The 25,983-nt window shown below is 37.3% G+C and overlaps 1 long non-coding RNA gene across 1 annotated transcript; it reads left to right on the forward strand.

Moving 5' to 3' along the window:
• Nucleotides 1-21,253: 21,253 nt before the first annotated feature.
• LOC103103650 (uncharacterized) lies at nt 21,254-25,761 on the forward strand. The gene is made up of 3 exons (XR_001622827.2): nt 21,254-21,392; nt 23,460-23,656; nt 25,576-25,761. It is a non-coding gene; the product is annotated as an uncharacterized LOC103103650 (long non-coding RNA).
• The last annotated feature ends 222 nt before the right edge of the window (nt 25,762-25,983 follow it).

A 25,983-nucleotide genomic window follows, 5' to 3' on the forward strand; every position in this document is an offset into this window, starting at 1 on the left:
TCTGGAAAATCTTGTGTCAGAACCCCTAGTGATTCTAACTCCACTGGTATATAATAATGCTATGCAATTAAAAATCTTATAGATTAATCTTGGAATTAAATTGTTATTGTTTCACCACCCCTGCCTCACCCCACATGCTCTGAGTAAGCCTTGAACCCAAAGGTCTTACTTTGGAAAAAATGAGAGTATTTAAAGCAGGTCCAAGTCACTCAGATAAACCAGATTGAACCATAGCAGATGACAGAATGGTCAGGTAGCAGCAATAACCCATCTAAAGCTTTCCCTAAGAACATTTCCATAATGCTTATGCCTGCCATGGCAACCATAGACAAAAAAGCAAGATGATTTGAGCCTTGGATTTACAACTACATAGAAGTATAAAATAGATACCTTGGGAGGTGGAGGGATCAAGATGGGAGAGGGAAATTTTTAGCAATAATGTGGAAAAAGGAACACTAACAATCCAGTCACCAAATACCTGAAGGCCAATTATGTTCTATTTCACCCCTCCTTTAGGGTTCCCTGATGGGATATGTAGACTCTTTGTATATGGTTCTAGCTCCACCAATAGTTTTTCCCCAAGGTAGAGGGTTCCATTTGACACAAATAACTGAATTACAAGGAATATATACTTCATAGATATAATCAGAAATAGACAAACTTACTGCCCATTATTTGGAACTGAATCTTCATCCATGCTTGCACTACCTCAGTCTCTGGAGAGGAGATTAAGTATAGTTTAGCTCCAAAATTTTACCAGGAATTCTGACATCATGGCTCAGACAGATCTGGATCCCCACGAGTCCCTAAAACAGAGATAGAAAATTAAATATAACAGAAACATATTTTTCAGTTCCATTTTTCAAGGGAAGGGATAAAAGAGAAGATGGAAGGTATGTATCCCTCTTGTCGTTTAATTTATGGCACCCAACAAAAAGGTGAATTGTTATCTTTACCCTCTGAAAGCAACAGAGATAGTGAATGTCCCAAGATCACCAGGTTTAGAGACATATACTTTGAGTTGTACAGCCAGCCAAAGAAGGCTACTCCCATATACAGTGTAGAGGAGGACAGAGTGTTCTGAGCATATCTAGAATGAGCCTCTTAAAGCACCTCCATGTTAGGCAAAGCTATCTTTGCTCCAAGCACCATTACAAAGTAAAAGAAGAAATAATTGTCTGAAGTCAAAAGAACGGATAAAGATAAATGAAAGAGTGAAAAAGGGAAGATGGAAATTTAGAGGACTGAGGACACTTCCTAACATTAATGCATTTGGCATGTATTTAAAAGGAAGGCTATTATGCAAAATTAACTGAAAATCCTATTTTCTTTTTCCCCTGGGAAGGAAATCACCTAGTGATCCCTAACTACCTCCCTTTGGACACCTATGGTATTTAGTTTATAATGCTCATACAACATAGTCATTTGTATATTTTCAATTTCTCTTCCTTTGGTTTAAAAACTCATGCACATCACTGTATCCAGAACTATATATTACTGCATGAATGAATGAATGAAACCTGTGGGAATTAGGGAATCAAGGTGACCATTAAGAACAACACAAAGGAAAAGAGCCCCCTATATATCTCCCTCCTCTTCCCAAATCAATAGGACTGTTTACTGACTAGCTGTGTAACAAATGTGATGATGGCAGCAATATATGGAAAAGCCAATAGAAAGAATCAATATTCTGTTTATAGACACAGCTCAATGATGGTGTCTCATTCTTGAGGCTGCTTCTTCATTTGAGGTATTTAAAAAGAGGCTGGAAGGGAAGGAGAAGTAGTGGTACTCCCTCTTGTCCTAGAAAGCATTGGTTATTAGCTCTGTTGGTTGTCAGCAAGAATCTGCTCTTTTGGAGGTAGTTATTTACCTGGGGATGCTAGAAAAATGCAATTCAATGCAATTCAATTCAATCAGCATTTCAGAATCTAGTGCTATGTGCCAGGCCCCCAGTTTGACTCTCATAATACAATGGCAAAAATAAAGAATCTCTGAAAGGAAAATGTAAAGAACCCTGAAACTTTTTGGTCCTTAACTCCATGGCTCTGTTGTGAGTCTATCCAATGGATATTTATTTTTCAATCATTTGAGACTTTGTGACCCATTTGGAGTTTTCTTGACAAAGATATTGGAGTGGTTAGTCATTTCCTTCTACAGATCATTTTACAGGTGAGGAAATAGAGGCAAACAAGTGACTTGTTTGTTAAGTGACTTGTCAAGAGTCACACAGTTAGTGTCTGCAACTAGATTTGAACTCCAGCTCTGACTCTAAACCTGATGTTCAATCCCCAGGAACAACTAGTTGCCCTTCAAATAGTCTTTCTTATACTCAAAAGAAAGTCCTAAAAGAACAAGAAGGAGTGGAATTTGCTTTTGAGCACAGCAACAGAAGAAGCAGAAAGTACATGGGCGGATACCAGCTACTATGACAGTATGGTTTCTATTGTCTGAGAAATTATAATCTGAGACAAAACCAATGCTCAGACCCATAGGATAACAAAGGAACAAGCATTGGATGAGTGTGTTTCTAATGAGAGTTTGGCAGCTACAGAGCACAATGGATGGAGAGGTGGGCCAGGAGCCAGGAAGACATTTTTCTGAGTTCAAATCTAGCCTCAGGCATTTACTATATTTGCCTCAGTTTCCTCATCTGAAAAAATGATCTGGAAAAGGAAATGGAAAGCCATTTTAGTATTTTAAAACTTTATTCTGAGAAAAGACAGCGTCCATAGAAATCAACCATTTACCAAAGGGATCCATTGTTAAAAATAATGAAGAATCTTTTTTTAACAATATAGAGGGATTATGTAGAATACTCAGATCATGCATAAATTATTGAGCCTGTCTCTGCCTTTTATTGTATTTTTATTTTGCTAAATATTTCCTAATTACATTTTAATTTGGTTTGGGCAATAAATGGGAGTATTATGGGCTGCATGCAGTCCCTGGGGAATGTTTGACACCTCTGGTTTAATAGATAGAGTTTTCCTCAGGCAGAAAGGTCTGGATTCAAATAAGTCACTCAGTTCTCAGTGCCCTGGTCAATTCTGTGACTGTTAGTCACTGAAGGTGCTGAGCTGCATTAGTAGGAGTTCTTGACTGGGAGCTCTCTAATGACATCTTCATAAATAAAACGGCCCAGATGAATAACCCATTACTCTATGATGGCTGGAGAGTTAAAGGTATTATTGGTAAGAGTTGTATTTATACAAGAACTGAATGTAGAGAAAATATCTTTTATTCTATACCAATTTAAGGCAAATTATGAAAAATGGAAAGTATTGTATAGCCAATACCTGCCTAATTGTCATCCCATCCTTGACCAATAAAATCCAATATTAATGGGCAATTCATCATTAGATAACTTAATGAAGAGACTTGGAAAAAAACAGGCAAAAAAGGATCTTGTTTTTCTTCCAGTTTGATTCCATTAGAAATTGTTTCCTAACTAAAATTCATTTGGAGAGAAAGAATGAGAATTCACTTGACAACACTCAAAGAAGATTATTATGCTTAGCTAAGACAAAAACTAAATGGCAGACCTTATTGGAGTCATGGAGGGATGGATGGTTTTCTTTAGGCTGCAGAGTGGAACAAAAAGAAAAAGAAACAGTGCAATAAAAGGGGGGGGAACACCTTCTGAATCTAGCCTTCACTGGAAAGAGAAAAGCAGAAAAAAATGGAGAAAAGTATCAAAGAGAGTTAGTCAGTTAGCTTTGATAGGTCAGCTATTAATAAAAAAAAAAAATTCCATGTGGAATGCATGAGATGAGTGAGGACGGGGAACATTCCACTGTGATAATTGAATCCAGGCAGTGATAGCTGTCAATCAAACATTCAGTTATTTACTTAAATCTACCTAGTATCCAGGGTAGCTAGGTGATGCAGTGGATAGAATTCCAGGCCTAGTGTCAGGAAGGCCTGAGTTGACATCCAGGCTCAGACATTTATTGGCTCTATTCCTGGGAAAGTCACTTAATCTTGTTGGCCTCAGTTTCCTCATCTGTAAAATGAGCTAGAGAAGGAAATGGCAAACCACTCCAGTTTTGCCAAGAAAATCCCAAATGGGATCATAAAAATTAAGGTAGGACTGAAACTACTGAACAACAACCTGGTGCCCAGGGCAAAATACGAATGAGGAATGCTTTCTTAGCATACTCTTTATTATTTCAATTCCATAATGTATTTCTTCTTATAATAATGTTTTCTCCTACACCTCAATCTACTGGATGAAAGTCACAAGTAAAATAAAAGCATATGAAATAATGATAAATTAATATTTAAAGATACTTAAATATTTATTGGTTTATATACAAAAATATTTTGACTTAAACCAAGTTCTTTAATAATTTATGAATATATACTCCATTAAAGGTCATTGTTATAAAGATTTAAATATATCATTAGGTTTCCTGAATAAAGAAAGATTGACTTCTGAATAAATCTCAATTAAGTATTAGTGATGATTTCTATCTTTTCTATATTTTAAATGGGAAGAATGAGATAGAAAAGAATATTTACCTAGGTGATAAAGAAGAAAGAATTGGTGCAGAAGACGCAGGATCCCCCCCCCCAAAAAAGGGGGGTCAATGACACATTTTCCAATAATTATATGCAGAGTTATTTTGGGATGGGCCTGACTCAAATCAGTCTATGCTAGTTTTGGTTCAAATAGAATTAGAATAAAATGAGACAGTAGTATGTTATTCAAGAATAAATGAAAAAAAAAGATTTACTTATTCATATTTATATTCCTTCCTTTTTCCCTTCCTTTGCTCTTTTGGTATTTTTTCTTAATCTCATTTCCTTCCTTCCTTCCTCCCTTCTTCTCTTCCTTTTTTCTTCACCTCCCTTCTTTCTCTTTTCCCTCCCTCCTTTCTCCCTTCCACCCTACCTCCCTTCCTCCCTCTCTCACTCCCTTTCTTGCTTCCTTCCTTCCTGGAGGTGGAAGAAAACAAGAACATCATATTTCCTCCAATCTCTGGAATTATTTGTATTATCCACTAGCTTGATATTTTATATACACCCCCTAGGGAATTATCTAATTTCCTCATTCTAACACCCTTCCTATGTAACATCATCCAAATGGGAGAACTTTTTGCACTTAGACAAAAGGCAATAATCGGTTGAGAATCATTCCCACCTTATTAAGATTTCCAGGAACCTTAACTCTTACCTTAAGTGGTATGGCTAATGTGATTGAATTATTCAACTAAACCCACCCTTACATTTTCTGTAGTGTAAGTTTTGGGATAAAGTCATGAGTGTACAAGCCACATTATCCTTAATGAATTGTGAGTGTCTTGCAAATAGAAAACACCCAATAGATGCCTGATGAGAGAAGGGGCAACATAGAGTTCCAGGACACATGGAGACCTGATAGAGCAAGGACAAATGAAGGCCAGCCCGTTAGAAGGCAGGAAGCTGGTTGTCTGGGCAGAGTGAGACAAAGGTCTCCCCTGAGCCAGAGGTTCATCTGCTTATGACAGGAATCTTTCACTTGGAGGGCTATTTTTTTTTAGGTTTTTGTTGTTGTTAAGGGTGAAAAGTCTACAGAATGATCAGTAGGAGCAGAGAAAGAGCATAATATTATTCAGTAAATTTAACATAAGTACTAAAAGGCAAAAGTTAAAGAGAAGGGAGGAGATGGGTAGCTCAGAGGATAGAGAGCTATACCTGGAGAGATAGGAAATCCTGGGTTCAAATCTAGCCTCGTACACTTCCTAGCTGTGTGACCCTGAGAAAGTCACTTAGCCCCCATTGCCTAGCCTTTACCATGCTTCTGTCTTGGAACCAATATAAAGTATTAATTCTAAGAAGGAATGTAAGGGTTTTTTTAAAAAATTAAAGCAAAATTAATTGTCCACAGTTTCAGGCATCCACTGAGGAACTTGGAATATATTCCCTGTGGATAAGGGGGGGATGACTGTACTGTATAATAATGTAGGGAATACTTTAATATTACTGTATTTATTTGTAATAACACTTAACTGTATCAATTTTGTCAGTTAAACTTTATTATATTTTTGGACATGCAAGAATATCACATTATATATGGGGTCACCAGGTGTTTGCTTATATCTGTAATTTCAGCCATCCATAGTAGGTCTTTGGAATATATTTCCCATAGATATGGGGCCCTATTGCATGTGTATGTATACAGCATAATATAATGGGTAGGGCACTGGACTTTCAGGGATAAAGTCCTGGTTTGGTTTCAAATCCTACCTCAGTCAACTGCAATCTGTGGAAGAATGGACAGAGTTATGAATAATAAATGGCAAGGCCACCATCTTTAGACAATTAACTATGCCCTTTGGGACAGTTGTCCCTAGCAAGATGCCCTCTTAAATGTTTTTTTTTAATTTGTACTTATTACTTAGTGCAAAGTAAATGTTACTGCTTAGTCCTCTTGAGGAGGGGTATTTATCTTGCTAGTTCAGAATAGATAGCATATTGCCTCATTCACAATCACAAACATCCAATAAAATGACTCAGAGACTGATTTTTTTTCCAAGGAACAAGTCAGCCAATGGTCAGAGATCCTTCACCTCTTGGTGCAGAAAAAGGTCTCAACTTTGTACATGGCCATTCCTGAGGATGCCCCTGTTCTATAGTGAGGACACACAAAATGCATATGACACCAAGCTTTGATAGACACTTTGCTCTAGTGTCCCCTCTCTGACTTGGTACCCTCTTCTTCAGCTCAGTCTATATTTCTATATAATCAAATCAATTCATAAATGGGGCTACAGAGCCAAGAGTAGAGTGACTATATGAGCTTACTCAATTTTCTGGGGAGAGCCATGTGTAAATGAAGACAAATTGGAGAATATGGGAGAGGAACACAATCCTTTCTTTTTACCATAGCATGAAATTCTCATATGACTTTTCATCTAGGAGATGTCATTCCAGAAATGGCTCAACATAGACCCCAGATCTTACCTGAAACCAACATTAGGTCTCTCTATTTCACTTTTTATTTGAATACTACTTTTTTATTTTCATCAAATCATATACATCTAGATCTAGAAAGGACCTTCACAACAATCTAGTTCCATTCCCCTAATTTATATATGGGGAAACTAAGGACAAAAAATGTTAATCCACTACTTAATACACCAAATCTAGTTTGCAGCAAATAGGGAAGGATAAAGGAGTACCATTTGTGCTTTATTTCTGAAAACTAATAGAACGCATTACAAATTATTTACATTCTACTTCTGTTTTATAATTTCCAAGGTCAGATCCAAAAGGAAGAACATCCATTAGTTTCTATCCAACAAATTGGATTTGAATGTAATAAATGCATGGGTATGTGGTAGCTCTTAACTACTTACAGTAGATTGCTCCAATGTGGAGAAAAAAATAAGAGATCACAAGATTCATTCCACTCATTAAAATCCATATGGATCCAAAGAGCTGTTGAAGTAAAGGGCTTTTGGCACAAATGGCTCAAAATCTCTGAAGGAAAGAAGTTTGGAAATGCTGAGACAATCAAGGATTTTGCAGATTAGTCCACAAATTTTCAAGAGCCTATTATTGCCTGTGTTCACTGGGTATCCAGCCAATACAATGTAAATATGACACTTTAATAATGATAGAAGCTGTTATGTTGATTTTTTTTCCTACCATCTCTCAACATGCTGGTATCTTCCATCTGAACCCAACCTTGAAAGCTACAAAAGATCTAGAACCTGAGTTCTCCAATCAAGCCATACTGAGAAATTATTCCTGTTGGAGAACGAGAAAAGAGTCAGACTTTTAGCCAAAGGAGACTTTTCTATAATATCCACAGTATCAGAAGTCATATAAGAATAGAAGTCCTTCACTCATTTTTGATGTGAAATGTTTATTTTGTATCTTGGTTGGTTTAGTTTAAATTGGTTCAACATCATTATTTCATTGGTATGAGAAACTTCTCATGAAGAAACTTCCCAGTGCAAGGCAGACTATCTCAGATCTATAATTCACTTGTCAGTAATTTATCATCTTAGAAAGTTGCATTGCCTTTAGCAGAGGTGTCGAACAAACCCAGGTAGCCCACAATACTCCCAATTATGCCCAAACTAGATTCTAATCTAGTTCTTCTCTGGCTTTAATATTACATGTTAATTTTTTAAAGTAATGCATAAATATGTATGGTTTTATAAGTCACAGAAATCCTTGCAAACATTTTTGTGCCACTTTTTGTATTAGAGTTTGACACCACTGTTCTAGCACACCAGGAAGTTAAAACCATTTGCCCAAGGTCACAACACACTGTGTGCCAGAAGTAGGACGTTAAGTTAGATCTTCCTGACTCTGAAGCCAGTTGTCTAACCATTGTACAATATTGCCTGAGATCTTAGAGAAGACTGACTTCCAATGGTTAACCCCTCATTCAGTTTCCCTGTTGAAAGATATTAACTTGAATCATTTTTAGCAAGCTTGAGTTGTGTGGAACAGGACAAATTTCTTCAGGTATTTCTTCAGCCCATTGCTAAATTATCCCAGATCTCTGCCCTCTCAGAAGACATTGGTTCAAGTTCTTGTTCCTTATTTAGTTAGTTATCAACTTTGGCCAGCTATGCTTTCCTATGCCTGGTTAGAAATTCTTTTTATTTTATTTTAATTTTTTTTTATTTTTAAATATTTTCCCATGTTTACATGATTTATTTTTCCCTTACTTCCTTCCCCTCTCCCAGTGCTGATGAGCAATTCCACTGAGTTGTATAAATGTTATCATTTGAAGCCTATTTCCATATTATTCATTTTTGCTATCGAGCAATTTTTTAAAAGCCTAGATCCCAAGTCACATTCCCATATATACATGTGATAAGTGATGTCATATGTTTTGCTTTGCATTTCTTCTTCCATAGTTCTCTCTCTCAACGTGGATAGCATCATTTTACGTAAGTCCTTCAGGAGTGTCCTGGCTTGTTGCATTGCTACTAGTAGTAGTAGTCTCTTGGTAACCAAGGATGACAATTGTTTTTGTGCTTTTTTGTGCACAAAGACACCTGTGCATGAAGATTTAAGTGGAAAAGTAGATGCACAGAGACAGTCCCACTCTCTCGGCGTTGGAAGCCTGGGTCCAGTGGCACAAAAAGTCATTACACCTGGAGACTTCCTCAGCTGCATTGGATGGCCGTGTTGTCTTTTGTGCTCCAACACGCCCTAAGGACTCCACAGTGCCTTGCTGCGTCGCCATCTCAGCCGTTGAACCTTCTTATTGGTTTCTTCCGCCTGTTCCGCCGAAGCAGTCTTCACATGCTGGGTGAGCAAAGCCCTGGTTCACCAGGGGTCGACGACCCGATGGCTACCCTCACAAGGTTTAGCCGGCCTGTTGAAGCCGTTGCCCAGGGTGTGGCCGCTGCCGCATGCTAGCAGCTACTGGGAGCCACAAGTGAGAGCTGGGTGTCAGGTGAGGGTCAGAGGCTGGAGAGCTGCCCTAGAAGGGCACAACAAGCCCTCCATACCAAAGATGTTACTCCTCCCTGAGCACCCCATACACCCTAGCACCCCATACACCCCTTTGCTACTAGTAGCAAAGTCTATTACATTGGGTTTTCCCACAATATTTTATTTTCTGTGAACAATGTTCTTCTGGTTCTGCTCATTTCACTTTGCATCAGTTCACTGAGGTACTTGCAGTTCATATGGAAAGCCTGCAGATCATCAGTCCTTATGGCACAATAATATTCCATTACCATCATATACCACAATTTGTTTAGCCATTCCCCAATTGATGGACACCCCCTCATTTTCCAATTTTTTGCCACCACAAAGAGTACAGTTATTAATATTTTGTATAAGTATTTTTCTTTATTGTTTCTTTGGAGTACAAACCCAGCAGTGGTATGGCTGGATCAAAGGGTATCCACTCTTTTAAAATCCTTTGCATATAATTCCAAATTGCCTTCCAGAATGGCTGGATTAATTCACAACTCCACCAGCAATGCGTTAGTGTCCCGATTTGGCTACAATCCCTCCAAAATTTCTTATTCTCCTATACTGTCATATTGGTCAATCTGCTAGATGTGAGGTGGTACCTCAGCATTGTTTTGATTTTGAATTTCTCTAAGTATGAGAGATTTAGAAACGTTTTTCATGTGCTTATTGAAAGTTTTGATTTCTTTATCTGAAAACTGCCTATTAATGTCCCTTGACCATTTGCCAATTGGGAAATGGCCTGGTTTTTTGTACAATTGACTTATCTCCTTATAAATTTGAGAAATAGGACTTTTTTCAGGTTTTTTTCATAATTTTTTTTGCTAATTTGTGGCTTCCCTTATAATTTTGGTTGCATTGGATTTGTTTGTACAGAAAATTTTAAATTTAATATAATCAAAATTACTCATTTTACTTTTTGTAGTATTCTATATCTCCTGCTTGATCTTAAATTCCTTCCTTCCCCATAGATCTAATAGGTACACTATTCTATGTTCCCCTAATTTGTTTATTATTTCCCTCTTTATATTTAAGTCATTTATCCACTCCGAGTTAATCTTGGTATATGGTGTATCAGTTCTTTTAATGAATTGATTGTTACCTATTCCATCTACCTCAAAGAGATATTGGGGAAGGGAACAGCTAGGTGCCTTTGTGGACTGAGAGTCAGGTCTAGAGATGGAAGGTCCTAGGTTCAAATCTTCCCTCAGAGAGTAGTTAGAGCATTCAGCTCTAACTGACCTAACTCAAATTACCACTGTGATCTTGGGCTTTAACTCATATATTTCCCAGCTATGTGACCCCTGGGCAAGTTGCTTGACCCCCATTGCCTAGTCCTTAGCAATCTTCTTCCTCAGAACCAATATGCAATATTGATTCTAAGATGGGAGGTAAGGGTTTAAAAAGAAAGAGAAAGAGATAGTGAGAAGATAAAAAGAGGAAAGAGAAAGAATTTTGGGAAAACATAATTAAATAACATTTAAATACAAAGTATTTTAAAAGTACTAATGATATATTTGAATAATTTCCCATACTTATAAAACATGAAGAGGGAACGTTTTAATATTGGCTTCCTTATTAACTGGGTTCTCTATCTCTGACAGTCCAACTTTAAAAAGAAAAAAAAAGACAAAAGTTATTAGATTTCAAGCAAGAAGAGACTTCAAGCAGGATCTCAAGAGCATAGTTTGAGAATTGGAAACTATCTCAGAACTCACCTCTTTTACTCTTTTATTTTACATATAGGAAAACTGGGGTCCATAAGGTTTAAATGTTTTATTCAAGGTCATACTAGCAGCTAGTAAGTAGAAGAGACAGATTTTGAATCCGCTCCTTTATTTCTATCCAGGACTCTGTAATGCAGCCAGTAACATACCTTCAGAGGCTTAGAGGTAGAACCCAATGTCCTAGAAAATATGAGAAAATAAGGCCAGTAATTCCATCTGTTCACAAAAAAAAATGGAATTACAGTAGAGTTGTTCTTTGTAAAATTTTCCATGTAAAGAATTGTGAATAGCAATAGCATCAATTTCAGAGACTTGGTCCTAAAAATGACATTACTTATATTATCAATAGTATTCAATAGAATATAGACACAAACATGATAATGAATTATATCAGTAAATATCTATATTATGTTGTTTTATTATTTAAGTTTTCTGTTCCATAAATTATCATCTTAATTTTAATTGAAAAAAATGCTTATAAAAATTCTGTGAAATATTAGGTGTTAGAAGCTGATAAAAAAGTCTTCAGTGTAAAATAATTATGCATTTTGCCTCCTAAAAGCACTTTCACAGTGGCAATTTGTACCATCTAATGGAGGAAAGGAATGAGCACTTATCACATACTTATTATTTGCCAGGCACTATGCTATGGACTTCATTTTATAAAAATTGTCTCATTTGATACTTACAAAAACCCTGGGAATTAGGTGCCAACAAGTGTGGCTCCAATGGCAGTTGCCAGTTGCAACAGCTACCTTTATGGTCATGAAGAAGTTCAGATCACACATCCAGGAGAAAGAATGAGAAAGAACCAATCAGCCTGGATACAAACATCCAGATCTCATGCCCCACATTCTATTGTATTCAGGGCATTGCGGCTTCCTGATGTCTCATTAATTCTTTTTCCTTCTGAAGGACCTTCCAGAGTCCTTGCATCTTAGCAATCCTGCCTGGGCATTGGACTGCCCTTGTGACACTAAGTACTAAACAATGCACTTAGACCTTGAACCAAGTAGAGGATCATAGAACTATGACAAGAGTCAACTGGCATAGTCTATAAAGTGTTGGTCTGAAAACCAGGAAGACCTGGGTTCAAGGTGTGCCCCTGACCAATATCGTGGCCCTAGGTGTATGTTAACCTATCAATGCTCTAAATGCTTAATTGCATAGAAGGTCCTGATGTGCTTTGTTAGAAGACTATTCTCCTGGAATCTCCCTCAATTAAAGAAATCAGAGCCTGGGTTCAAATCTGGCCTCAGACACTTCCCAGCTGTGTGACCCTGGGCAAGTCACTTGACCCCCATTGCCTAGCCCTTACCGCTCTTCTGCCTTGGAGCCAATACACAGTATTGACTCCAAGACGGAAGGTAAGGGTTTAAAAAAAAAAAAAGAAATCAGAAGTCCACATGCTATTCCATTATATCCTAGATCTGGTAGGGCCTTTACTAGACATTGACCCCAACCATTATGATAATAGCCTGGCACTATTTTTTTAAACTCTTACCTTCCATCTTAGAATCAATACTGTATATTGGTTCTAAGGAAGAAGAGTGGTAAGAGCTACATAATGAGGATTAAGTGAATTGCCTAGGTCACACAGATAGGAAGTGTCTGCGGTCACATTTGAACCCAGGATCTCCAGTCTCTGGGAGTGGCTCTCAATCCTGAGCTACCCAGATGCTCCCTACCTGACACTATTTTGAGCATTCTTTATCTCTGGGGCAATTAGCACAGGGTCTGGCTCATAAGTAAGTACTTAATAAAGGCTCATTGATTGATTTATGTATTATTCATGGATCCAGCACTGCTAACTTTCCAGATGAGGAAACTGAGGTCCAGGTTAGTGGAGTACCTTACCCAAGGCCATGCAGACATGGCATTGAACCCTCTGACTCTCAATCCACTGTTCTGTCATCCATCCTACAATGCCTACACCTTCCTTCAAAAATGGCTGAAAAATGAATTCAGTATCTCAGGAAGAAAGGAATTCCAACTGTCTGGGTGATAAAAACAAGCAACAAACAGCACTGTTGGACTAGGAGATCAAGTCCAAACTGCCTTTATTGTTGTTGTTGTGTTCTTTTTTTGACCTTGTACCACAAAGTCTCTTGGCATTTCCTCTGCAAAACAAGTGCCATCATAAACACACCCGGAGATTTAGTGCACGTGCAGAGCCTAAGATATATTCCTCATATCCTGGGGCGGAGAAATGTTCCCTCTCAGTAAGGGCCCAGCATGATTAATAGAAAAGCAGGGGGAAGCCTGCCTCTGCAGTAACTCTGAAGGTGCATTCAGGAGGAGCCTTGTTAGAAAGATGCTTGGTATCCCCGTAGATAGTGAGCAGCCATTCTCAGGGGAGTCGTCTGCCTGAGGGATGGAGGCATCTCTAAGATGGAATTATGAAACTGCAGCAATATTAGCATCCTCTGCAGCAGAAAGGCAGTCCCCTCTGAGCTATGCTCTCTTGGTCCAGGGACAAGATTTCACACAAGGAGGGGAGAGAAGATGAATTCTAATCTGAATCTATTTCCATTCTTAGCCTCATTTGTTTCTTTTTTTCTTTGGTGGATTTGTTCTAAGTTGCTTTATGGGAATCAGTCCCAAATGCAGTTTCAGAAAGATGCTTATTGATGCCTCCTTGAAGAGCCAGAAAACAGGTTTCACATCTGCTGGCATCAGCTAAATATGCCAGGGGAGAGGGGGGGAAGAAGGAGGGGTGTTAAAGTGTTTGAAGAAAATCTTCAGAAACTTCGGGTCCAGAAAAGAGAGAGAGGATAAAGAGAATACCACTGTCCTCAAAGAATCAGAGACTGAAAAAATCACCATCATCTACTGAAAATGGCTCTGTCTGTAGAATATGACAAAGCAATTAAGCTGTATTCTGAGAATGGTCAATTAATAAATATTAAATATCTACTATATGCCAAGGTCAAATTTGAGTTCAGGCATTTACTAGTTCTATGACCCTGGACAAGTCATTTGACATCTATGTCTCAATATCCTCAAATGCATTGAAATAATAGCAGTACTGTATTAGCGAGGGGGACTTTGAAAAGGAGGAACTCAAAGTACAGCTAATTGGGGAAATCAATATACATTGACACATCCTTCTTTCCTCCCTTTACCCCCCAAGTTGAGCTGTTATCAATGGAGTTAGTCAGTCTAGACTAAAGGGTAAGTCAGATTTTCTTTTAGCCTCCTTGTAAGGATGGATTTTTTGAAGCTCCCCTCCTAACACATAGACTGATTCAAGATCTATTATAAATCAAGATATCTAATTTATTTGGGTATAAAGGATTGAAAGGATAATGGAAAAGGACAGTGAGAAGAGGAGATCCCTAGATATCTTTCCTATAAAGCTCTTGAGGGATTGACCTAGGTAATTTTCCTCAGAAATGGACTCTGGGTTCCCCTAAAGAAAAAGAGAGACTTTATCATAAAGATTGGCTCTAGTTGAGAATTGAGATCTTCTTCTGTTCAAGCAAAGGATTGAGAGATTTTGGATATTCCCAGACAAGTAATTCCCCCTCCCAGCTCCAAAGCATCCAAGATAAGAAGAACCTTGGTTTTTCTCCTCCAACTGCTTTTGAGCCTTGGCTGGAATTCCATCCCATCCCCCAGGTCTTGTGGGGTTCCATTTGCTCCTCTTCTGAGCATTTCTTCCAAATTCAAATTTTATTTGCTTCTAGATCATTCCCTTGTACACAGTACCTACTTTGCAAAGTTGTTGTGAAGATCAAATAAGACAATATTTATAAAATATCTGGCACTTAGTAAATGATCTTTAATAAATGCTTGTTTCCTTCCCCTGGGGACTTTATGTTGTATAATTTACATGTCCAAAAAATGTCTTTAGAATAGTGGAATCAACAGGAATCTATCATAAATTTTACCTTCTGATCTATTTGGAATAATAATAGTGAAAGTCTATTCTTTAAATGAGATAGTAATGACATCTTTAATTTTTAATTAAAGAAAATCTGACAATGAGAAACTTGGATCAAATTGTCCATAAGCAAAATTGTGAACAAAGCTTCCTTCTGTCCAGAATATTATTCATCCATTTTATACAAAGCACTTTTAGCACAATGAGGAAGGCAGCACAATTGAGCTATGAGATCAGGAGGTCAGTAGTGACAGTAAACAGGCTAATAATTACAACATCAAACCTCTCGACTACTCCTTATGTAACTTATTAAAACAGTGAGAAAGCTCAGACTTCTCAGCTCGTTTCCCCTAATGATATATTATGAGTATAGAAAGGAGCATGTTGACAGGAGGGAAAATGAAAGACCCAACTTGTGACCTCAGTGAAACTTTGGGCATCCTGCTGTCCTGGGCTGTCCTGATTCAGGCCACCACTCTGTCAGTTTAAGTTAGACATTAAAACAAAATGAGATACTAGTAGATCTTTCAACAATTAAATAAAGAAAGAAGTTTACTCATCCATAGCAGACTAAGGACATTTGAAAAAGATCGGCTTTGAAGATGCCTCAAGTTGACTCAGCCAAGTAAAGATCACTCGTCAAAGGTCACCAGTCAAGTGTAAAAAAATGTTCTTTCCACCTCTGTGGGCTATTTTGTACATAGACAATAAGGAGATTAGACAGGCAGGTGTCACAACGGCTGGCCAGGAGTTAAGAAGGCAAGTTCAAATCTCGTCTTAGATATTTAGTAGTTGTGTGACTCTGGGCATGTCACTTAACCCTGTTTACCTCAATTTCCTCATCTGTTAATTGAGTTGAAGAAGAAAATGAAAAACTACTCCAGTATCTTTGCTAAGAAAATCCAAAATGTGTGTCAAGTCACACACAATTGAAATGACTCAACAACAATGAAGAAGATACATCAACAGTTTTAGTCTATAGTCAAATAATTATTCAGGAAGTCTTAGTGCCTCTTAAGGAAAAAACAGTCTAACTTTCATAAGAGAAGAGGCTAGGATAACTGCTTATTCAACATTTGCTTATATACATTGGTCTTCTTTGCATGCTTATGTTTGTGTTTCCCTGAGTTGAGTCTTCCAGGAAAAATTTTCATGACTTGAACTATACAATAAAATACTTAAAAACTCAGGTTTATCTAAACAATCATCCTAGTGCAAATATCAATAATATGGAAATAGGTCTTGATCAATGACACATGTAAAACCCAGTAGAACTGCATGTCGGCTATGGGAGGGGGTTGGGGTAGGGGAGGGAAAGAACATGAATCATGTAACCTTGGAAAAATATTCTAAATTAATTAACTAAAGAAAATTTTCCAAATTAAAAGAAAAAAACTTATGTCTAGAACACACCAAAAGGTTGGACAGTAATGACAGTATTATTAGGTCAGTAATAGCCAGGTTCCTTAACAAGACCCTCTAAGCCCTTTTTTTCTCTTAGGCATGTTGCATTCATGAATCATTGAGCCCCAAAAAGTGGTAGTCATGATCATCCACACCTGAGATGGGGCTATGATGTGATATGCCAAATGGGATGGAATTGTCCAGAGTACACTGACTGTGGGGTTTGGAAAAAATAGGACCATTGTCATTCTCTTCATCATCTCTACTAAGCCCATATTAGTCTTATTCCTAAGGTGATTTTCATAACAACCAGGAGAATTAGCCCAGTTCCACTCCCCTTTTGGTCAGTTTGCACAGTATAGTCCCCAGGATTATTTGAAGAGGTTTCAAGCTTATTACCCAGGAATATAATAGAAGCTTAAGTATTTCAGAACATAATTCAGATAAGACTTCAGCCTGAAATTCCCTAAGTGGTAGCAGGGAAAGAAAGGCAGCTCAAAAGATAGACTATCCAAGGTTGTCTTAATCTATCTGATTGGGTTTAGCTGGTTGACTTCTAGATCTCGGGAACTGTAGATACCTGCAGGCTTGGAACTTTTCAGAGCTGAGGTCCTAACAGCTGGGACCACAATTTATTCCAACATACAGCATAGTTGAAAACCAGAAAACACCAGCTAAAATAAGCAGTTCAACAGATTCCCAATAAAGTATGAATATACCCAGAAAAAATATACATGATGGGAATGGCAGAGGCTACTAAGGTCTCACCTGAAGTGCTATAAAGAGGATTGATCATTACTATTGCTATTATTATTATGGGATAATCAAGGAAGATTTCATGGAAGAGGTAGAATTTAAACAATTTTGTTTCATTTAACATTATTATTAAATAAATTAATAAAATATTGATGGATGGGTAAGATTTTGATAGGTAAGTATTAAAAATGAAAGGGTGCTTTGACAGAAAATGGCGTAAGTTAAGGCAACATTCAATAGGAAGAAATACAACAGGAAAATATGTTGTGTCAAGCTTGTGGAGGGCCTTAGGTGTCAAACTAAAGCATATGGACTTTATTTGGTATATAGAGTAGAACTAATGATGAAAATAGTTTAAAGACTCACACTGTCTACATTTAGAGAACATACCATAGAGGATAAAAGGCTGATCTTTGGGTCATAAAGTCTTGGGTTCAAGCTCTGCCTCTGACACATACTGGCTCTTTGACCAAAGGTAAGTCAATTAACCTTGCAGAACATCAGGCAATGCTAGTCTAAAGCCATAAGCTACAGATGAATTCTGACATGCATAAGAGAGGAGAATCTCAGCACAGGGAGCCCTCTAGTCTGATTTAATCACAAGCCTGGATTTTTAAAAAGAAATCTTCCTTGCACCTTTGACATTCATCATATAAAATAATGCTTATATTTTTAGTTTCCTTTTTAAAGATTTTTGTATTTATCTCCTGACTTGGGTTGTACTTTTCTTGACAATGGAGCTGTGGCTCATTTCTGAATTTTTCCTATATATAGTATTTAGCCAAGTGGTAGACACACAGAATGTGCGTAATAAATATCTGACTGGTTGACTAATCAAGATGGAAAAAAAAATCTACTAACTCTTATTAAACACTAATTATTTTTATTCATTAATTTGGAAAACTACCATTTGAAATATAGATAAATTCCTCCAAGAAGGTAAAAGATACAAATAGAAGTTATAGATTGATTATGTTCAGCAAGGAGTTAACATTTCATGAACCCCTAGTCCCACACATCTAAATGAACAGCATCAGTAGAAGTTTCTTCTCACATGTACAATGAGTGCCAACAACTTCATCAGTAATAATAGCTTCATTCAGGACATAGGGAACTCACAATAATTCATTTTTCAACAGCCTAAAAGTCAAAGGGTGCTCAAGGGATTTGAGGATACATTTGCCAAACTGACATAATTATCAAGCATTCTGGAAGCACAAATGGATGGATAGTCTGATTTATTTTATATAAATAGACTTAAAATCTGCTTCATCAAGGCACAGTGGGCAGATTGAAATAGACTTATAGAAGGCAAAACATTTTTTGTACAAGAATGAATTTTCAAGTCCTAGAAGATAGATAGACAGCTACACTTACCTAAAAGTACACTTGAAACCCATAGAATCTTTTTGTTTAGAGGCATTGATCATCTATCATCTATCTATCAAATGGTTTTTCATTTACTGCAATTTCTCTCCATCTTTAATTCTTCATCTATCATCAATCTGTCATCTAATTCTATCCATCTTTCATCTATCTATCTGTCAGTCTGTCTGTCTATCTATCTACCTCCATCATGAAACCACTTCAGACCTGTTTTCCTTCTTCATTGTTATTTGAGCTCTACAAAATGAAAGGAAATCAGCAAGTAGCATTTAAAAAAAATAGTATTCCACTTCAGTTGTGACAAAGATGAATGAAGATATCAAGAAAGACTTCATGAAAGAATTGCCATTTAAGCAGGGAATTGATTCATGGATAGAATTTTGATAGGTAGATATATAAAAGGAAAAGGCATTTTAACAGAGAATGACAAAAGTTAAAGGCAGCATTATGTAGGAAGAGATAAAACAAGAAAGGTAGGTTGAGTCAAACTTATGGCAGTCCTTAGATTACAATCTATGCAGAAACTATCCAGAATATTACCCTGAACAAATGAAATATTTAAAGAATGAATTAGAGTTTTGCTTCATGAAGAATTCATAGAAAGTGAGTCAACGAGGGTCTGGATGGTATAATTAGATGAACACTGAATTTTGAATTAGAGATAAGTTCAAAGGAAATGTTATGGTGTCTTTTGTAGATGACCTTAAACAAGATACTTAACTTCCTCTAGCCTCAGTTTCCTCATCTGAAAAATGGAAGGAATTGAACTAAATGGTCTTTTGGGTCTCTTTCAGCTCTCTACCTATGATCATATGTTTCCAGTACTACTTCTTTCAGCATTATTTTTCTGACAATGAGCATGAATATTAACCTCTTGCAACCTTAGTTTCTCCATTAGGCAATTAGATGTTACAACGAAGAGTGTTGAACCTGCATCCAGTCTATTCTTGACTTGAAATTTGACCTCAGACACTTAGTAGCTGTGTGACTCTGGCTAAGCAGCTCACTTAAACCTCTCTACCTTGGCTTCCTCATAAAAAATGAAGATAATAATAACACTTATCTCCCATGAAGTTGCAAGGATAAAATAATGTATTATTTTCAAAATTCTTTGTAAACTAAAGTTTCTATACAATGTTGGTGATGGAATACTATCGTGCTCAAAGGAATAATGAACTGGAGGAATTCCATATGAACTGGAAAGACCTCCAGGAACTGATGCAGAGTGAGAGGAGCAGAACCAGGAGAATGCTGTACACAGAGACTGATACACTGTGGTGCAATTGAATGCAATGGACTTCTCTACTAGGAGCAGTGCAATGATCCAGGACAATTCTAAGGGATTTATGAGAAAGGACACTATCCACATCCAGAGAAAGAACTGTGAGAGCAGAAACACAGAAGAAAAACAACTGCTTGATCACATGGGTCGATGGGAATGTGATTGGGGATGCAGACTCTAAATGATCACCCCAGTGCAAATATTAATAATATGGAAATAAGTCTTGCTCAGTGACACATGTAACACCCAGTGGAATTGTGCCTCAGCTAAGGGAGGGGGTGGGAGGAAGGGAGGGAAAGAACATGAATCTTGTAAGCATGGAAAAATATTCTAAATTAATTAATCAAAAATTTCCATAAATCTAAAAAAATAAAGTTTCTATACATAAAAGTACTATATAAAGTATATATATATATATAAATACATATAAAAGGGTTTCAATTATAATGAATCATGAAAATATTAAAGATGTATTCAAAAGGTGACTCTAATGAGCAAAGTGCTCATGGACCAGACTTATGAATATCTTTCTAATATTTCACATCATTGATTGTTGAGTCCTTAAATTTGGATGGGATTAAATTTTGTTTATCTTAAAAGCCAAACCTCTGTTGTTATTTCTTGTATGTAAACTCACAGGTAGGTTTTAGGGTCCTTTGGAATGTCAAAGATCCACACCTACATTCCTAAGATAAAACTGGCACCAGCTTTCCAGAAAGAAGAGTCCTGGTTAGATGCCTGGTGACCTATTGTGTTATCATCCATCCTTTTGGTTTTGTCGTTACCTGTTAAAACTTTTGATGTACCAAACGGGTGATGGACACCCTGCCATCATAGTACTTGTGCAACTATCCTTAATAAACAGATCAGCTCCCTCATTCAGGGTTGGAAACTCTCTCCCTGACCATTGGAGGAGGAGGGACTGACAAGCTGAATGTGAAGCTGATGACTCCTGTGTCACTGTATCTATTTTCTCTCTTTATGTCCTCCCTACCTTAATCTTTAACCCTTTCACCCACATTCCTCCAGTTCCTGGTTTCCCTTTCCGGATGCTCAAACCCAAGCAAGAATATGTTGTAACTGCAGTTTGGCTACAATGTATTAAAAAGTACAATGAAAATGCTAGCTATGTTGTTGTTATTGGCAATAGTAGCAGTAGTAAGACAGGGATAATAATATCTACCCTGCCTCCCTCATAGGGTTGCTATGGTGATCTAAAGAGATAATGTAGAAGAAAGTTCTTTGAAAAATTGTAAAGTACTATACACGTATCAGTTAATACTGAGTTTGGGTGTTTTCCTTTTGTTTTCATGGTAGTCACAAGTTGACCTCTAAGAGAACAGCTTATCTTATTTAATAAGAAAAATAATACTTTGATATTTCACAGTCCCCTGGTCAAAACTGACGTGTAGCAAGAAGAGCTCCTGCATTATAAAAGATGCCTACTTTCATCTTCTGTCCAGCTTAACAGAAGATTTACACCTGGAAAGATCTGTCTGGTCAGAGTAGAATGAAGGTAAAATGTGAAAAGACTATTTAACAGATCTGGAACATGCTTTATGTTTTAATAGTGTTAAGTCTGAAAGACCTAAGAGAATAGAAGAACAATTTATCATATAAAATAAATGTTCATATATAATATTTAGTAATATGTAATGCTAAATTACTCTATCTTGTTTTAAGTAAATGAATATTTGTGAGTCTTGGTGTTTAGCTTTCTCTTATGGGCAGGAAATAAATAGCTATACCATACCTGATTTACATTGTCTATTAATTACCTTTCCTACTCACCTTTTTTTTATTTTTGGAAAATGATCAACATAAATGAAATCTAAACTTTAAAGTATTTTCTCTAGGATTTTGTGGTATAGAAATAGTGTGAGGGGAAAAAAAATCTGACTCTTCTTTGAGGTAGATGGACTTTCCCCATATTGACTACTGTGTGTGGTTCAAAAGTAAGAGGGGCTTTTTAATAGAGAGGGAATGAGCAAGTTCTCTTAGTCTAACCAGGGCACTTAGCTGTAGTTATAATATTACAAGAGTGAGCCCAAACTCTCAATAGGCTTTGTTGGATATATATGCAAATTAAAGACAAGAAATATAGTTAGGAAGGATGGAAGGAAGGAAGGATGGAAGGAAGGAAGAAAGGAAGGAAGGAAAGAAGGAGGGAAGGAAGGGAGGGAGGGAGGAAAGGAGGAAGAGAGGGAGGGAGGGAAGAAGGGAGGGAGGGAAGGAGCAAGGGAGGAAGGAAGGAAGGAAGGAAGGAAGGAAGGAAGGAAGGAAGGAAGGAAGGAAGGAAGGAAGGAAGGAAGGAACAAAGTTCTCACTCCTCTACATGAGATAAGAAGAAAATTTATAATTTTTTTTTAAATTGAGGTATTCCATAGCCTTATAATTTATTGGGAAGATAATGTTTAGAAATGTGCCTGATTGGATATAGTATAGTATTTTGGTAAAAGATAGTAAAGCATGGTCACCTTAGTTTTAATTCTTCAACAGAGAGACCCAAGTTCAGGTTCCTGAAAAATGAACATATTGAACCATTAGCATGTGAGCTGAAAGGGACCCTGCTCTTTGTCTAGAGAAATGTTCACTAGAAGCAATGGATCTCCTATTTGTGTGGCTCTATTCTGAAAGGAATAAAAAAGCTATTCCTCAGAGAAAGAAAGCCAGGAAGGTTTTGTCCCTAGAATTAAAATCCTTCAGAAACCACAATTTATAATTACTCTCCTCAAGGGTTGCCCATCTCCTCCCCAAGAAATTTCTTCTCTTAGATGGGTCCTAACCCCTCAGAGCACTGGGGGAAAGACCACTACACTTAGTTTTATCAACCAAAGGACACTTCTCCTAGGCTTTTAAAGGTCCCTATCCTAATGACTTCAGGAGCTGAATCCTTCCTGGGTTCGTCAGAGAGTAGGGATCAAGACATAGTTTAAGAATTGCTAGAGAAAAAGATTCATGAGTTAGTCTGATAAAGGTCAATCAGATAGATCCAAAGGCTTCAACCAAAAAAGTATCTTTAAAATGCTTTCTTAATATAGCAAAAAGGGGGAGAAAGGAGGAAGTGGGGCTTTAGTCTACACCCTAAAAGATGTACATGGATCTTGGGGGGACTCAAGTCCATGACATTTGAGGATTGACTGGGGGAACCAAGAATGTTTGGGGAAAAGAAGACTCTGAGTACCACAACAGCAAGAACTTGAAGAACTATTACATGGAGAGTGGATTGCATTTATCCTGTTTGGCCCCAGAAGGAAAAACTAAGAGCAACAGGAAGAAAGTTCAGGGAAAAATGTAAACCTAATGTCAGAACAATTCAAAAGTTAAAGGGGGTTCCTCAAAAAGTGGTAGATCCTCTCTCCTCTTCAAGCAAAGGCTGAAGAATAACCAAGAGAATGTGTTAGAATAGGAATTCTTGGCACGCACAGGCTACTGAAATCCCTTCCAATTTTTGTATTCTTTGATTCTGAATAACTGTAGGAGAGTATACCCCCTGGCTTATAGGAGAACCATTTTATGGCTATATATCTTACTATGTTAATTTATTTAACAGCCTTTGCATTAAACTAATTTTGTCACCTAGCTGGCCAATAAATGGAAAAGGAAATGGCAAATCCCTCTAGCATCTTTGCCAAGAAAATCCCAAATGGGATTACAAAAGAGTCTTAAACACTGAAAAACAACTGAATTAACAACTGGCCAATAAAAGCAAAGAAATCAGTGGAGCTCCTGAGCTGTGTGCTGAAGTGAATTCAGACTCCTGAGTGGCTGAGATCTGAGGTAACTTTACTTTGGGGTCTAATGGGGCAAGCTGGGGGTTCCCCCAAGTACTACATTTGTTTTTAAAACTTGTAATAAATGGCAAAGAATGAAGCATTGGAAGGTTGACAATTTTGAAGAAAAATAAAACACAAATTTTAATGTATTTAAAATTGTGAAATATTGCTGGGTTTTTGTTATTCTTTGCCCAAGATCTTTACAAGTATTTCTTTTCTGTGCATCCAAATAAAATGAGCTTTTTATACAACCTGAAGCCCCATTGTTCCATGTATTCCCTTTTTCTACATTACTGATTTGTGTTCTGAGTCAGGCATACAAAATTAGATAGAACAACTCAGCTGTGCCTGTCTTACTCAGGCCTAACTTATTAATGCCTGGAACTGGCCATGTCAGCTCAATTGCTAATGGGCCGACTGCCCTTGAAATAGTGCACGTCATTTCTGTTGCTCTTGGGACAAGGATAGGAGCCGCCTGTCAAAAATTGGATCCAAGAGATAGCAAATGGCTTCTTAGCCTTATGCCATAAAATTCACAACCACATTCATGGAACACGGTGGGTTGCTGACAATTTTAAAGATATGGCTTTATAAACTGACCCCAAAAGAGTTAAGAAAAACACTGTTCAGAAATAGAAGCTGTCAAAGACAGATTGTGGGTGTCAAGACAACGTAGTTAGTATTACCTTCGTTGCACAATTAATCTTTTTAGAAATCTAATGGATTCCACCTCACCACTACATGATTGCTGCGGGGGAACATCCTTGAAAAGACTATATAATGGTATATTTTCCTTTTTGTGGAAAGCTAACAAAACATTTCAATGTTCCTGGTTTCCAAAGTGTTAAATGTTGGTACTGTCTTTGCAACCTGACAGTATTCATTTCTCTGCAACCCCAAGAAATCATTTTCTCTTGGCTGCTGAGGGACCCTGAATGACATGCATTTTTGCCAAAGCCATAATTCTTCAAACTAGGCAATGCTTCCTACTCCGTTTTTGCAGATGCATTTTCTAAAACTTATATGATTATAATAATACAAGACAATCTCCTCTGAACCAAAATGACACCTGTGAGGCACATAAACAGCATTCGTCACTGTCTTTAATCCTTTTTCTGGACATTTTCATTGGAGTCTTTCATTCAACTAAAGAATTTAAATTTGGCCAGGTATGGAAATTCTAACAACAGTGATAAATATTAACATTTTTTCTCTTTAAATGTTAACAACAAGAACATTAGGAGCATTGGCTGTTTTTAGCAACACTGTATGGAAGATCTTATGGCTTCCTTCACAAAAGTAGCACACACAGATAACAACAAAGTCTCAAAGGAACCAATGTCCACAGGAAGGAAGGAAATCCATGAATTCTCTTTCTTTTGTACTTTTCATCTTAAGGCTAATTATATGGTTTTTTTAAAAAATACCTTCTACCTTGGTAAGAGCTGAATTCAACTGGCTATTCCCCATGCCTGGAATTTTCCACCTCTTAGCTTCCTTGGTGTCCTCCAAATCTCAATAATAATAATAATAATAATAATAACCCACTTTCTCTACAAAGCTTTTCTCTGGCCTCTTTAATGTTAGTCCTTCTTCTCCCCAGTCTCCAATTTTTCCTGTATAGATCTTGTTTGTACGTCCTTGTTTGCATGTTGTCTCCCAATAGATTGTGAATTTGTGCCCCTAGAGCTTGGTACAGATCCTGACTCAGAGTAGGAAGCAGGGATGCTTAACCTTTTTGTATGTCATGGACTCCTGTCATCTGTTAAAACCAATGGGTTGCTTCTCAGAATAATCCATACATGTTCTTATCTCCACTGAGGCAAATATGATTCTAGAGAAATTTTTCGAGAGAGACCCATGAAGAAAGAACCTGCAGGCATGTAAGGGTAGCTAGCTCCTCAATAAGTCTCTTCCTTTCAGCTTGCATTCCTAGATACTTCAGAGACAAGACTTCCCAAGAGGTGAAACAGAGCCTTCTCTCCAAGTCTGAGCTGAGATCCTAGCTCATTCTCAGCTGAAGAACTCATTCACTGTTGGAGAAATTCTTTGGTACATTTTAATCTATTTCATTTCTGGAGTTTTGCTATTTTGCTTGAATAAATGACTGTACTCACCATTTTAATTTGTGATAGATGGTCTTTTGTGTAACAAGTATTTCATTGTTATTCTATTAGCAGGAAACCACTGCAGATTTTTAGCAAGAAAATGATATGGTAATTAGCTTGTTGTTTTTTTTTAAACCCTTACCTTCCATCTTGGAATTACTACTGTGTATTGGTTACAAGGCAGAAGAGTGGTAAGAGTGGTAAAGGCTAGGCAATGGGGGTC

Source organism: Monodelphis domestica, chromosome 6 (genome assembly GCF_027887165.1).
Source record: "Monodelphis domestica isolate mMonDom1 chromosome 6, mMonDom1.pri, whole genome shotgun sequence".
In the NCBI taxonomy this organism is placed as follows: domain Eukaryota; kingdom Metazoa; phylum Chordata; class Mammalia; order Didelphimorphia; family Didelphidae; genus Monodelphis; species Monodelphis domestica.